This window comes from Strigops habroptila, chromosome 12, assembly GCF_004027225.2.
Source record: "Strigops habroptila isolate Jane chromosome 12, bStrHab1.2.pri, whole genome shotgun sequence".
Lineage (NCBI taxonomy): Eukaryota > Metazoa > Chordata > Aves > Psittaciformes > Psittacidae > Strigops > Strigops habroptila.
The window spans coordinates 21,323,404-21,337,737 of NC_044288.2; the positions used below are offsets into that span (position 1 = coordinate 21,323,404).

Here is a 14,334-nt window from a genome sequence, read left to right on the forward strand (position 1 = left end):
AAGAATACTCTTGTGAGCCTCTGGTTTCTTCTCAGTAGTGTGAATGGGTGACTTTCCAGGAGAAAATATCTTCCTTTGATTACAGTGTAGGGCTACAAGGTGGGATACGTCTGCAGGTCTGATCTGTTGGGTGTTGCTGTATCACTTGTCCAAGATTCAGTTTTGTTATATGCAAAATAACACCAATTGCATTTTAGTAGGTGCTGTGAGTTGTCTTTATACTGTTGTCAAATTTTAAGATGTTTTGCCTGCAGACTGTCAAATTTTCTTGGTGTGTGTAACAGCAACTAACCACTGTTGGCTCCGTCCAGGCCAGTACTCTGTGGTAAGAGCTACTCCAAATGTTTCTAAGGAAAATGTATGAACCCATGTTTAGACAGACGTGGTGTAATCTGCTTTGTGCGGTTGTTTTTATCCTAGTTTGCAATTATTAGAGGTTGTTCTAAGTCTGTAACGGTTATGTTTGTTTTCGTTTTTGAAATCATTATTGTACCTTTAAATACATGTAAATGGCCAGCCTCTTTCTGAACCCTGATGTAAGGGTAGGTTCAGCAACTTCTTTAGATAATCAAATACGTACTCAGATATATAGCACTTCATTTTATAAGCCTTGAATTTCCAAGTAGTGATTTTTAGTAAGCGTTCCTTTGTTCAAGAAAAGGTTCCTGATTTGCTTTTAACTATGCAATCGATTTATCTTGCTTTCTTTTATTTATCTGTTGGCACTGTGAAATAGGTTTGTGGGTTGCAGGTTTTTGGTTTTGGTTGTTTCCCCTCTCCTTCACAAAATGAGTGAATACTTTTTCCGCATAAATCCTACTGACAAGGAAAGATCTTTTCTCAAATATTTATGATATGATTTATTCATAATGGTTTACCTAGTGTTTAATCAAAGTCATAATCAGTTTTATATTCTGTTCTCTATAGTGGTAGAGGGTTGCGCATCCTGGGTCTCTCACTATGCAAAGGGATGTGTGTGGAGTAACTAAATCTTGAAGAAACAGAAGCATCAGTGTCTTTCAGTGAGAAATTATAGCATCCAGGAAAATAACAGTTGGCAGTATATAAAGAAGAATTTGTGCCTAATGCATCAGTGTACTTTTGGGAATATCATTGATTATTCTGAGGATCTGAAAAAAGGCTGAGTTAGGGTATTTGCAATGAGAAGTTAAAAACCTTTTTGGCAATCTCTTAACTCTGGAGGTGTCTGCAAGAACCCTGATAGTGTCTTGGGGGTGTATCCTTGGCTGGAAAGTAGTTAATAATTGCAAAACTTGAATATGTAATATTAATTTAATATAAACAAAAAGCCTGGCACAACTAATTTCTGTGTTCGTATTGAGCAAGATCTTGAAATTCAGGTTACCAACACATTAATGGAGTGAATAATAATTAAAATGCAAAAGTATCCCTGCTGTCTGCAATGAGAACACCCAAAATGTATCTTGTCACATCTTGCTGTATTTTGATCACTTGGGTGAATTTTTAACCTTGAAATATGAGATGAGATAGGAGCTTTTGATAATGGGCAAAATAAATCCCAGGTGTCATCATTGGCAATTTTATTTCCTTAGCTCCTAATATGCAGAGATGGGTAACCACAGATGTGGCCTATGTGGAAAGCCCAAAGGCTCTTCATGAATTGAGCTGAGGAAAGGAGCAGAGGCAGAGACTGTGAAAACGCATCTACCCTTAGAAACAAAATGATGCCAGTTATTATTAATTTTATGCTGATGATTTCCATGGCTAGTATACTGGAAAATCAACACACATGTGTGTATATGTGTATATATACCATTTGCATATTTCTAGCAAAATTTTCAAGTTATTAAAAAGGCAGTAGTATTCAAATAATCAGGAGTAGGCAGAAGCTGCAGTTTTTGCACTTTCATGTCTGTACATGCTTTAGATTCATAAAGATTTAAAAGAAAGTATAATTATGTTAGAGATGCTTGGAAAATAGTTTCCAGTCATCTGAGGTGAGAAAGAGAACTGTCACTTGTTCTTGAAAAGTGTTCCTTCATCCAAATCCCTGTGGACTTAAACATGCTTGCTGTGCAGAAAGATCACTGTCACTTTATTAGGAATATTTTTACTCATATTAAAATCAGAGTTATAATTTTTCAGCATTTACCAATAGGAATTTCAGTAAAAAATGTAAGTTTGGATGTTGACTGAATTTTGTCTTTAGGTGCTTTCAGACCGACTCATTTGGAATTAAAAATACAAACATAAGTGACCCATGGAACTTCTGACCAGGGTTCATTGTATTCCTCCCTAAGAATATAAACGTAACAAAAATAAAGCATCGAGTATTTAAAAAGCACTGGGAGCACCCCCATAGTTGTAATTTAAGGCACTGGAAATTACTCCAAAATTACACTTTTAACAGAACTTAAATATGGAAGCTCTTTACTGTGAGGGTGGTGAGACCCTGGCACAGATTGGCCAGAGAAGTGGTGAATGCTCCATCCCTGTCAGTGTTCAAGGCCAGGTTGGACAGAACCTTGGGTGACACGGTCTAGTGTGAGGTGTCCCTGCCCATGGCAGGGGGCTTGGAACTAGATGATCTTAAGGTCCTTTCCAACCCTAACTATTCTATGATTCTATGATCTCTGATTGTTACTATTTTTTTAACTGGGAGGAGATTACAGTTTTTAGTACCTGAAAGATAAAAAAGTTTATGTATATCAAAAGTTAATTGAAATTCCAGAAATTAAATGTATTTTCAAAATTTAGGTTAACTTTTGCTACTGAATTAAATGATAGGCTTGAATGATTTTTACATGTGTAGACGCATGAGACCCTTTTGTGCTTTTACATCTTCCATTTAGGATAGAGCTAAAAATAGTTATGTATGGCCATAATAGCAGTATAGTAAACTGTAATTGTATCTCAGTATGTTGCTATGTCTTTCTGTAATGCAGCACAAGTGACAGATAAGTGAGTAGCATGTTACAGTGCTCTACTACTGTGCTTTGTTAGAGACAAAAACACTAGTAGGGTTACTAAAGTAAGCAGTAGTTCACTGAGTATTTCTGAGGTCGTAGAGCTGAGTATTTCTAGGGTCATGATGTGGCCATGTATTGTTACAGTTCTTTCATTTGCTTGTGTTGTCCATTGTGCTACACAAAAGGCCTTTAAGGTGTTTCTACATTCAGAGTGTAGTGACCTCTCTGTGACTTGACATTCAACATTTGGGTTATGTCCAAAAATAGACACAAACCTAGCAATGGAGAATATTTCTTGCTAAACTGTAATAGGAGTGGAATAATTTTGCGCAACGTGGCATGCTTTTTCAGTGACAAAAATGAATGCACTTGCATTGAGACAGTGGCATGCAATCTAGGTTGAACTGCTGCAGGCTAAGCATCGGTGTCTTACTCGCAGAAGTAAAGACCAGCCATGTGAATAAGCCCTCCCTGTGTCTTGTTCTGTTGAGAGCATGCCCCCTAACACAGCGAAATGTAAGGGTGAAACACCTTCCTAATTTTTTCTGTCTGTGCTGCTAACAACCTGCCTAGGACCAGGAGTCTTATGTGTACATGGTAAGAATTGTTGTATAGGCAGATTTCTTGGCTGCAGAAGTTATTCTTGGGGTCAGACCAAGAAAATCCTGGAAGGAGTGATCAAAATAAATTCAGCAAGGAAAACTGCTGTAGATTTCCCTCTTTCTGACCACTCCAATTACCTTTTGCAAAGAAAGATGAAGCTCCGGTGTTCAACAGAAGAACACTGGGTCCAGGAAAAGCTCCAAATGCCTGGGCTGAAACTTTGCTTGTGTGATGTCTGCCTTGGAGTAGTATTTTTAGAGGTAGTGGAAGGGAGAGTTACAGAGGAGTAGCTTGAGACAAAAGACTTGAGGGGATGTGAAGAGTAATGTGGCTGCATTTGGAGATGCGTAAGGCAATGATGGGGAGGATGAGATTGGATTGTGACCTGCGCCGAGGAAGGGTAGATGTGAGTGGTAATTCTTGTATGAAAGCATAGAACAAGAAAACACAATTTGGATAAAGTCCAGTCCTTTCTTATATCAGCCTCCATTTAATCTTAAATCTTCAAATTCAAAGATTCAAATTCTCTTTGTAAAAATATCAATTTTAATTTAAAAATTCATTAAGTTGTGCCCATTATTCCTATTGGAAAGTTATTCCTCTAAGGCTTTGAAACCCTCTTCTGGCATTTGTTCTTGTGACAGCAGTGTCCTTTTAGGATACATAGTTCTTTTCCCTCTTTGGGGCTTTTTCTTCCTCATAGTTTAGAGAGCAGCCACATCTTTTCTTAGGCTTTGTTTGACTGAGCTAAACAAGTGTATCTCTTTCAGTCTTTTTTTTCTACAGTCACCTCTACACTTGTCTGATCAGGCTACTATCCCTTCTCTGCATCTGTTCTTTGTGGATATGTATTTCTTGCAAAAATATTACCAGAATTATATATAATATTTCAGACAAAGGGCCTCCTACACAGTGATAGGAATACTTCCCTGACCAGGGGATAGCGAATACTTCTTGGGATGACAGTTACTTTCTCCATAGTTGCAATACATTGATCAGTCATGTAAGTATTATTGCAGAACTCCTTTGGGGTAGAGGTGGATGAGGGAAGGTTGGTTGCCAAGATGGTGGTTCTGCCTAACTTCACCCACCCGTCCACCCATCTCGAGGTTTGAACCTTAGATGTTAAAAAGTCATAACTACCTGCTGAGAGAAACTCATCCTGTTCAGCTTGGTTAGACTTGAGAGTTTAGACAGTCTAAAAACACTGCTGAGACTAGACACACAATTTTTAAATAACTGGAACTAGTTGATATAAGTAGTACCTTATGGGAGTCTGTACTTTGGGTAATTGGACATCATCCATTTCTGTGACAAGTGTGAAGTTGTTCCAGCAGTGAGTGATGTCATATGGTTGTCTTCCCCAGCTGTCATTAGAATAGCCCAACTTCTCATGCCATTGTTAAACTTTTCAATGTAGCGTTGTATAGAATGTTTTACTGAAATCAGAATAGATGAATTTCAGTTTGTGTTTTCAGTGAAGAGAATTGAAGACCAGTCTAGCAAATAGTTGTCTTCGATATATCTATGAGAATTTTCCTTCCTTTTCTGTGTACTTTCATATATTATTTATTCCTTCCTGCAATTTTTTTATCTAAACAGGCAGGGTAGTGGGCTTGTGGTCACACAAGCTGGATTTTACCAACCTAAATTACTGGCACTGCAGTTGCTTTTCTCCAATCTGATTATTCTGCTCCAGCCTTGACTGGTTTATCTTTAAAAACAAAACAAACCCTCCTAAATCCTACACTTCCATTTGTCAGTTCTTTTAAGAATCTGTAATGGAAATCAGCTAGTGGGGATTTGAGGATGCTGAACTCCCAGCATTTTAATTCTGCCTTGGTGAAAGCAATTTCTGTTCCCTCAGAGTAATTTGTCACATAGTCAACATCACACTCAAGATATTGAAAATAGAGGAAAATATAGATTTATTGTCATAAGATGAGATGGTGTCTCAAGGGGATGATTGGTCAAATGTGTGCCATGTTTTTGTACTGTTGGTCTCTGCATTGTGTTCTGTTGGAGAGAGGCTCCGAGATTTCTAGTATGGCCCCATATAACTGCACTCATGCTATGTATTTTGAGGATTACAGTGGACTTGTTTCAGTGTAACAAAAGGAATTCTGCCAAAAGTGTGACTTGCTGTGGACTTTTAAAGTCACAATTAATCAAAAGAATAGCAACAAAGTCCAACACCAGAACTGAAAAGGGAATGGAAAAGAGAATTCAGATATTCAGTTCAGATTTGTAAGGCAAAGAAAAGGGTAGGGCAACAGCTTAAAGATTTGATGTTATCAGAGGTATTTGGAGAATGAAAGCAATTTGACAAATAGGGCAAGTGGAAATTAAATATCAGATAAAGAAGGTACATTAAGAAATAAATCAGAGGTCAGTAGTCTCTAATCCTTGAGCAGTTGTTCTAAGGAAAATTTACACATTTTTGTTCTTTGGTTTCTTTCTTCTTTAAAGGTTTGGTTTTTATATTTTGGTCTGTTAGTTCTTCCATCTCCCTCTGGGCTTGTCCCAGCCTGATGGGTCCTGACACCACATTTAGTGGCTTTTAATTTCTTTCTTATTCTGTACAAGCTGCCTTGTCAAACATCTTTGCATGACTGGTCTGCAAAAATCAAAGTTTATGATGTTCGTTCACAAAAGCTGAGACGGTTCAAAAAGTTCTGTGCTGTTGTTCCTTAACCTTTTTCAATTCCCTTGTAGGGGACAGGAGCTGAGCAAGGAAGTTTTACAGCTGAATGGTCTCTTCATCTTTTGAACTACATAGCTGTTTGCTATCTGTCTTGGGAGTTTATTTTCGATAGCTGTTAGGGCAGTTTTTAGCAAGTTGGTACTCTATGAGAGGATGATCTATCTGTAAGATCTGTGGTGCTAAGGAATTTCTATCTGAAACATCACACTCCATAGACTTTGAGGGTTTGGGGGTTTTTTTGTATGTACTTCAGGGAATCTTTTTGGAGCAAAAACATCCCCTCACCTCTCCCCCCCAAAAAAAAAACCCAAACCGAAATAACAACCTAAACTTTCAATTACATGTTTTCTCAGGGAGACCTTTTCTGGGTTTTTCATTTTCACTTGTTTTAAGATACCAGAGATACCAAGAACTCAGAAGATTTGGCATTTGGCTAGGCCTAAAAGAACTGCAGAACTCAAGGAGGGCTTTTTCTGGTAGAAAATGGGAAATTTAGGAATACTGATAAACTCCAATGAAAGCACTGCTCAGACTCGTTGATAACTTGAACGTTCAGTGACTAAATCTTGTAAAAGAGCATAGGTGTTGCAGAGAGCACAAGAATGCTAAAGGTGCTGAAATAGGACTGACTTATATTGTAAAAACCAAAACCCCTGCAACAGTGCAGGCTGAGGTGTTTGAGGCTTTTTTTTGTGTGTGTGTTTTTGGATTTGTAGCTAGAATCCCATTCTTCCTGTACTCTTCACACCCCCAGTCCCTAAAAAAGAAAACCAAAAAATTAGTAGCCAAATTTATTCAAACAATCATAATTCTGCTCTATATGTCAGCCTGCTATATATCTCCAATAGATTTACATAATAAGAATATTTATAATATTTCAGGAATCATTAAAATGTGATGTTGTGAACCTGTTTTCTTCTGTTGACTCTGTTTTCTCCCTTGTAGAATCTTAGTCTCATGGAGTATAGCCAATATCAATTCTGTTGTCTATATATGTATATCCCTTTATTCCTTCAAGTGATTCCTTCACTTTTTGGGGGCTTTTTGTTGTCGTGTTTGGGGTTTTTTTTTGTATTCATGTGTTTTGGGGGAGGGGGGAGGTGGGTGGGTTTTTTTGGTTCAGCAATCATGAATACCCTGAAGATAATTGAACTCTAAAGCTATTTGTTTTCAATACAACATTGTTAGGAAGGATACCTGGTGGAAAAAGGAAGTGATTTCTTCCTTCCAGTCAGAGGAGATAAAACTGGCACCTTCTCTTGCCGTTTTTGGGCTGGCAAAGTAAAATCACCTTAGCAAATGACTTGTCTAATCTGAGTTGCCAGCTGGAATAGGTTCAAAGGATTTTGGGTTGTTGGTTTAGGACTGCTATTTGCACTTTCATCTTTGTTTTAATCTTCTTATATATTTGTCTAGGGATTAGAATTAGGAAGTTCCTGTCTTCTCTTTTACAACGTCATGCTTCTCTATAAGGCATTCAATCTCTTTAATGCATCTAACCTTATTTGAAACACTACAAGAAAAATTAACCTGAGCTAATGCAGCACATGGAAAGATGCCAGTTTGTGGTCAGAATCTAGCTGTAGAATACAAATCTGCACTGAAAAATATTATTATTCTGGAGCTCTTAATGTGGTGAGTCTTTTTACTATCTCAATGTTACGTTTCATGAAAAAGCTATTCTTCATTCAAGCTGCTCAGATTGGACCCAGATAGTTTTGGATAAAATCTAAATTGAACCATCAAGCCCTTGAGCTGTAAGTCACCATTGTATGAATTAATAGTTCATCACCAAGTTTTGTGTTGTTTGTATTATCATCTAGGATATGGGGCCAATGTTCTTCAATATAGGTAATTTAGGTTCCTGGAAAACTTGGAAAACAGCCAATATTAGTTAAACTTGATAGGAAAAATACAAACAAGCCAAACAACCAACCAAAAAACAACCACCCCATCCTTCCCCCAAAAACCCCCACAAAACCAAAAAACCCAACCGAAAACAAAACCCAAATAGCCTGGACAGGGGAATTAGCAGTAGTTTTCCACTTAATAATGGACATTGCAGTGAGAGGAAGAGAGGAAGTTGTTACAAATTGCAGCAAGGAAAGTTGCAACCCAGGGACAGGACCCAGAGAGGTGTCGGGATCTCCATCCTTGGAAATACGCAAAACTTGGCTGGACAGTGGTCCTGAGCAACCTAATCCACCTGTCAGTTTAACCTTCCTTCCTTTGAATAGGAGGTTGAAGTAGAGACCTTCTGAGGTCCTTTCCAACCTAATTTTTTTCCTTTGAAATGTGGCCAAATGTAAATGTTTAAAAGTTGTTCTAATCTTTCCAAAACCGAAATGCTTCATTCCATTTTCAAAAGCTATACTGAAGTGTTTACGGGGGTTCCGAAACTACTGTACATTTCCCAAAAGGTTCTCAAATCCCACTGTGAAAGATATGAAAATCATGCCAAAACATCTGGATTCCTTCCTTGTCAGATGCACAGCTGGTGTCATCCCCTGCTGTGGATCCTAATGCTGGGTTGTACCCAGCTGTCTCCAGCTGTAACTACAGTGATGATCCCACCCAAGTAATACAAGTTTAGGAAGCTCTGCCTTACCACACAAACAGGAGATTGAAACCACACATACCTAGCTTTGGGGATAATTTTGGCATCTGAAATCAGTTTTGCACTTTTAATTGTAGTTGAGTTCTCTTCTGAGAGAATCTCTTTTTCCAATAGAATAGCTATTTTCCTTTTCTAGAAAGCATTTATGCTAATAATTCATCTTCTACAGGAAGCCTAGATCTTACCTTTATCCTCAGCTACATATAACTAAGAAAACTTATTTTAGTCTCTCTCTCCCCCCTTATAAAATGAGAGCTCCTAGGTAAAACAGTACTATATAAATGATGAGCCTGGTGACAGAGTGAAAACAGCTTGCTGATCATGTGCACTCAGTGTTCTAGGATAACTGTAAACAGGAAAGAGGAGAGGTACTCCATGGTTGTAGTGTCATGATTCAGGGGGAAGCTGTGGCTTTACTGCAGCTGTTAGTTTGTGGTATACTATGTAAGAATCTGTAGCTCATATATTACCTTTTGCAAGGAGATCTTACTCTCTGCTGTGGAATTCCCAGGTTCTGTTACTGTCTCAAACCTGTTGGTAACTCTAGTCCTCCAGCAAATTTGATGAAAGGATTATACAAAATCATTGTAGTCTGGTTCACTGTTTGACAGAAGCAATGATGGCTGTCATCAGGAAGTTGATTAAAGGAAATGTCAGTTTCATGTATGGTACATACTGAATAATTTAATCTGCTACATATTTGATTTGAAAGGAATCTGTTAAAGAAGCAGACAAATTAATGGGGTAGAGGTACCTGCTACCTTAAAAATATCAGTAAGATAAAAGAATAAAAGAAGTGTTTTGGTTTGTTTTTCTAGTGCACTTAGATTAAGTATCATTCTGATTTAATGTAAAATTCAGTTTACTGGAAATCATTGTTAATACTTCAAAAAACCTTCCAAATAGGTATAAACCATGAGGAAGATTTAAAGTCAGTCCCTTTAAAGTATCAATCCCAATTATATATTCAGGGACAGGAACAACCATAACTGAGGAAGAGTAAGATCGGTTTGGGTCTACAAGGATGTTGAGGAGGGACTCTTCGTCAGGGACTGTAATGATAGTACAAGGGGTAATGGGTTCAAACTTTAACAGGTGAAGTTTGGGTTAGCTATAAGGAAGAAGTTCTTTCCTGTGAGGGTGGTGAGGCGCTGGAGTGGGTTGCCCAAGGAAGTTGTGAATGCTCCATCCCTGGCAGTTTTCAAGGCCAGGTTGGATGGAGTCTTGGGTGACCCGGTTTAGTGCGAGGTGTCCCTGCCCATGGCAGGGGGGTTGGAACTAGATGATCTTAAGGTCCTTTCCAACCCTAAGTATTCTATGATTCTATGATTCTAAAATGAGCCTAGACCTGTGCCTGTGCTGTATCACTGATACCAGCTGAAAGCTAACTACCTGTGATGGTGGCAGCTGCAGCAATCCTTCCAAACTGAAGTCCTGTAAGGAGTTTTCATTCCCTTTCCCTTCTGCCAGACAGCAAGGAGGTTTTTGGAATAATTCATAAATCATTTCCTTTAAAATATGAAATGATAATGCCATCCGTAAATTTCCTTTGTAATAGCCTTTTGAATGCTTACTTACCTACTTGCAGTCAAGATTAAAACAGATTTTATCAGAATTTATTCATTCATTGTGCTTTTAGCAATTTTGTGGTCAGTAGTGCAAATTATACATTGGGGAAGAAACAAACATGCAACCAGATTTCACCACACTTCACAGCCTTATTATCCCCCCCTCCCAGGGGGTTCTTACCTGAGATTACGCTATTTTAAGGCTCATGGAGAAATTTAACTTTTACACTGTATTCAAGATTAGACCACTTGCAGATTTTCAGGACTACCGTTGGTGCTATTCTGCCAGTACAGAGGGGAGATGGTCGTTTGTTTAATGAGATAGCAGTTACTTCTGGACTTGGGGGATTTTAGGGAGTTTTGGATTCATCCAATGGCAGTCTAAAACATCAAAATAGCCAAAGATGCCTTTAAATGTCTCTATTCCCCCCTACTGATTCTGTAGAATAGATGTCACGTTAAAATAGAAGTAGCAGAAGAATGTTGTTGCAAGAGCTGTAATTTTGTAGTGTGTGGCTTTTTATTTGGTTGGTTGTCTTTTCCTGTGAAAACATTGCCAAATTTTTTCTCATTTGTAAAAAAAAAAAAAAAAAAAAACACCAAACAAAAAACCAAACAAAACACAAACAAAACCCACAAAAAACCCACAAACCTCCCATATTGACACTAGATAAATCGTAGTCTTGGCATAGCCTTTTTCATGTGCACTCTGGAAAATCTCCACAACTTGTGGCCATTTAAAACACATTAAAAATCCCAAACAAATGTAGATTACATTGTCTCATAATATATTTTATCTCTATTCCAAGGGCTTCCAGCTGTCTCCACAAAGAACTATCCATTTTATCAGCCTTGATGCTCTACAGTTAGACTGTTCCAAGTGTATGCTTGGCTTCTGCTAATGCTCAAGCCCAGTCTGCTTCCAATCAAGCTGGGAGAATTTTATATATAAAAGCATTCTGCCTGAAAGACACTTTTTATTTACTATTATAAATAGCGTTGAGTCATTTGTTACATTAAAAATGCATGACATTATTAATTGTTCAGAAAAAAAACGTTTTTCAAAATACACAGAGAAACTAGATGGTATATATATTACTGTGTATAGTAGCATCTGGTGTTCAAACTGAATTTGCTTCTATAGTGCTTAAATGGGGGATAATATGTTGTTTAAACCAAAAGATAGGTTAATGTGCCACCTAAAGAGAACTCTGTCACCTCAATCACTGATGGAAGGAAATTCTAGCAGTATGAGCAACTTTCAAATTGTTCCTTTTTTCTGTTTAATGAAAGCAATTGCAGTTGGTTATCTTGCTTCTATATTTCCAGCTCTATCCATTATTGAATGAATGAAAACATTTCAGTGTTTCAGGCTGTGTTCATACCACTGGTTACTATAAAACTGGTCTGAAACTATTCAGTATAAAACCCGTCTAGTCTCTCAGGGTGTTGGTATGTGTGAGCCAGGGGTTACCTGTTAGACAAGTTCCACTGAACAGTTTGGTCGTTCCTCAGACTGAGGGTAGTGAAAAATATTCTTTTCGCCTATAATAAAAATGTGTCTCATCTTCCCTTTAAAAGTCTTGCTGGAGTATATTTTGGAGAAAGGACTTGCTATCTGTTATGAAGTGGGCTTTGTGTCATGTTTGATAGCCGTTAAGGTCTGTTAAGGTTGGCTGAGTTACAAGCTTTTGAGAAATTCTTGTTCGCTGTACTTGGTGTAGATACTTGCAAAGGCTGGAAAGCTCAGCTCCAAGTCTTGCCAGCATCGAGCCCTGCTTCAGCCAAGGGCTGACAGGACCTTTCTTTAATTGTGGTTGTATGATTGTGACCCAGACAAAAGTTGGGGCTGGTGCTCAGAACAGGAAGACCAAAAGCAAAAAAACCCCACCTCAATGCCCAGAAAGAAACAGGGTGCAGGGAAGGGGAGGATCTCTAATTTCATCAGAAAAGGTGTAGAAATGCATTGCACAGGTGGAAACCAAGTGATCCCATGAGCAGAGCACTGAAGTGGGCTTTGGAGACAGACAGGATCTATTCTTGGTTCTCCTGCATGGTCTTGACATGTCCTTTTGCTGTTGTGAGTCATTTTCCAGCTGTAAATTTATGCCAGTTGTGCTGACTGCTCCTTTGTGAAGTACTTTGGGATGTTCCAAAATGAAGTACTAAATATAAGCTAAGTGTTGGTGTATATTGCATGTTTCAGGGAAGATGGATGAGAACTGGCAGGAGGAAGAGAGAAAGCTGGGAGGTGACTTGGAGATGCCAACAAAGAAACTACTGAAGGGAGAAAAGAAAGATGTGGAACAAGTGGAAAAAAGTTAAAATTTACACATAGGAATCCAAATCCCATAACAAGTTACATTAAAAGTTTCATCAAATCAAAAGTAGCATGTGTATTTGGAAAGTTGTTATATATATATGTAGTCATCTTATGGAGTGGAAGGAAGGAGGCTTTATGAAGGTTTCATTGTCTGACTACAGTAGTGTGAACTTTAGAAGAAGGGCTGTTTATTACGGACATCAGTGAAGAGCATCAAGTGCCACATGGGAAAATATTGGAGAAGCTAGAGCTGATGATGATTAACAGAGAAATAAATAACTGACTTTAAATGCCAGAGACTTGTACTAGAGGAAAAACTATCCAGAAGGATTTTTCTGAAGCAGATTGTTATGAAAGTTCACAACAGAACAAGTAAAAATATGGTTTGTTCAATACAGAAATGCAAAAGATGCAGTTGCTATAGAGGAAGGCTGGAATGTCATAGAGGAAGGAGTACACGGTCTGAGGGTTCAAGTGAAATGTGGGAAGGGTATGTGGAAGGAGAGTGTCTGCTCTTTTAAAGGTAGCTGGTCAAAGGAACCATAACAAAAACATACAGAGGCAAACCTGGTGGACAAATAAGGGAGATACTGGTAAGAACAGATTTGGTCAGTAATTCTGATTGGTAAAGAGATGTGGAGTATAAGAATGTTTATTTTTTCCAGTATGATTATGTGACTAAGGACCTTGCCAGATTAGGATGATGAGAAAAAGGTGAAAAGCAAGCATATGGAGGCATAAAACCTGACCAATCAGCATAACAAAGGTAATAACAGAAACAAATCTAGTGAGTCCCATTAACCGATGGGCTATCAAGAAATTGCAGGCAAACTGGGCCTTTGCAACTGGTGAGGAGGTAAACCTGAGGTTCTAGTAGCATTGGTTTGAGGGGCTATAGCAGTACTTGAGGGATCCATGAATGTGCCATCCCAGAAAGCTGTGAATCCAGAGAGTGGTGTGTGTATGGGTGTGCACTTCCACAAGTGCCCTCCTGTCTGCCAGCTGAAGAGAAAGGAACTTCGCTGTCTGTGCCTGTGCCTTATGTGAGTTGTGTATGTGGGTGGTGTTGAAGGCAGCACTTCGGCTGTGGCAGTTGGTGTGACCAGCTGTGTCAGTGTATATGTGCGTGTCCGCCTGTATCTCTGGGGTACATGCTCAGCTTTGCTACTGGTTGAACCTGCAAATGTGAGAGCAGCAGCTGTATCTCAGTTTCCCAAGTTTCCCAGGTTCCCAAGAGACCCTGTTTCCCAAGGCATTGGGCTGGGTTCCAGCAGTCAAGCAGGTGAGGTCCTGATATCCCTTAACAAAATGCAATAAAATTTTGGGGTAGCACTAAAATAGTTTATTTTAATACAAGTGAGGTTTCATAAATGGGCTGTGACTGAGGAGAATAACACATAGATTACAGCATCACTCAAGCTGCCCATATGTCTCCATCAATAAGAAAATGATCAGAGAGTGCATTAGTCAAGGTAGTTGTAGTGGTTTTGGGGGAGTACTGACAACATGGAATGGCAAATTCTGATTTTTGCCACCCATATTCAAATAGGACAACCAGAAATTGTAAG

The 14,334-nt window shown here is 38.6% G+C and overlaps 1 protein-coding gene across 10 annotated transcripts in view; it reads left to right on the top strand.

Moving 5' to 3' along the window:
* LOC115615650 (protocadherin alpha-C2-like) overlaps nucleotides 1–14,334 on the top strand; it is a 151,610-nt gene that overhangs the window by 78,940 nt on the left and 58,336 nt on the right. The gene's annotated exons all lie outside the window — the stretch shown is intronic.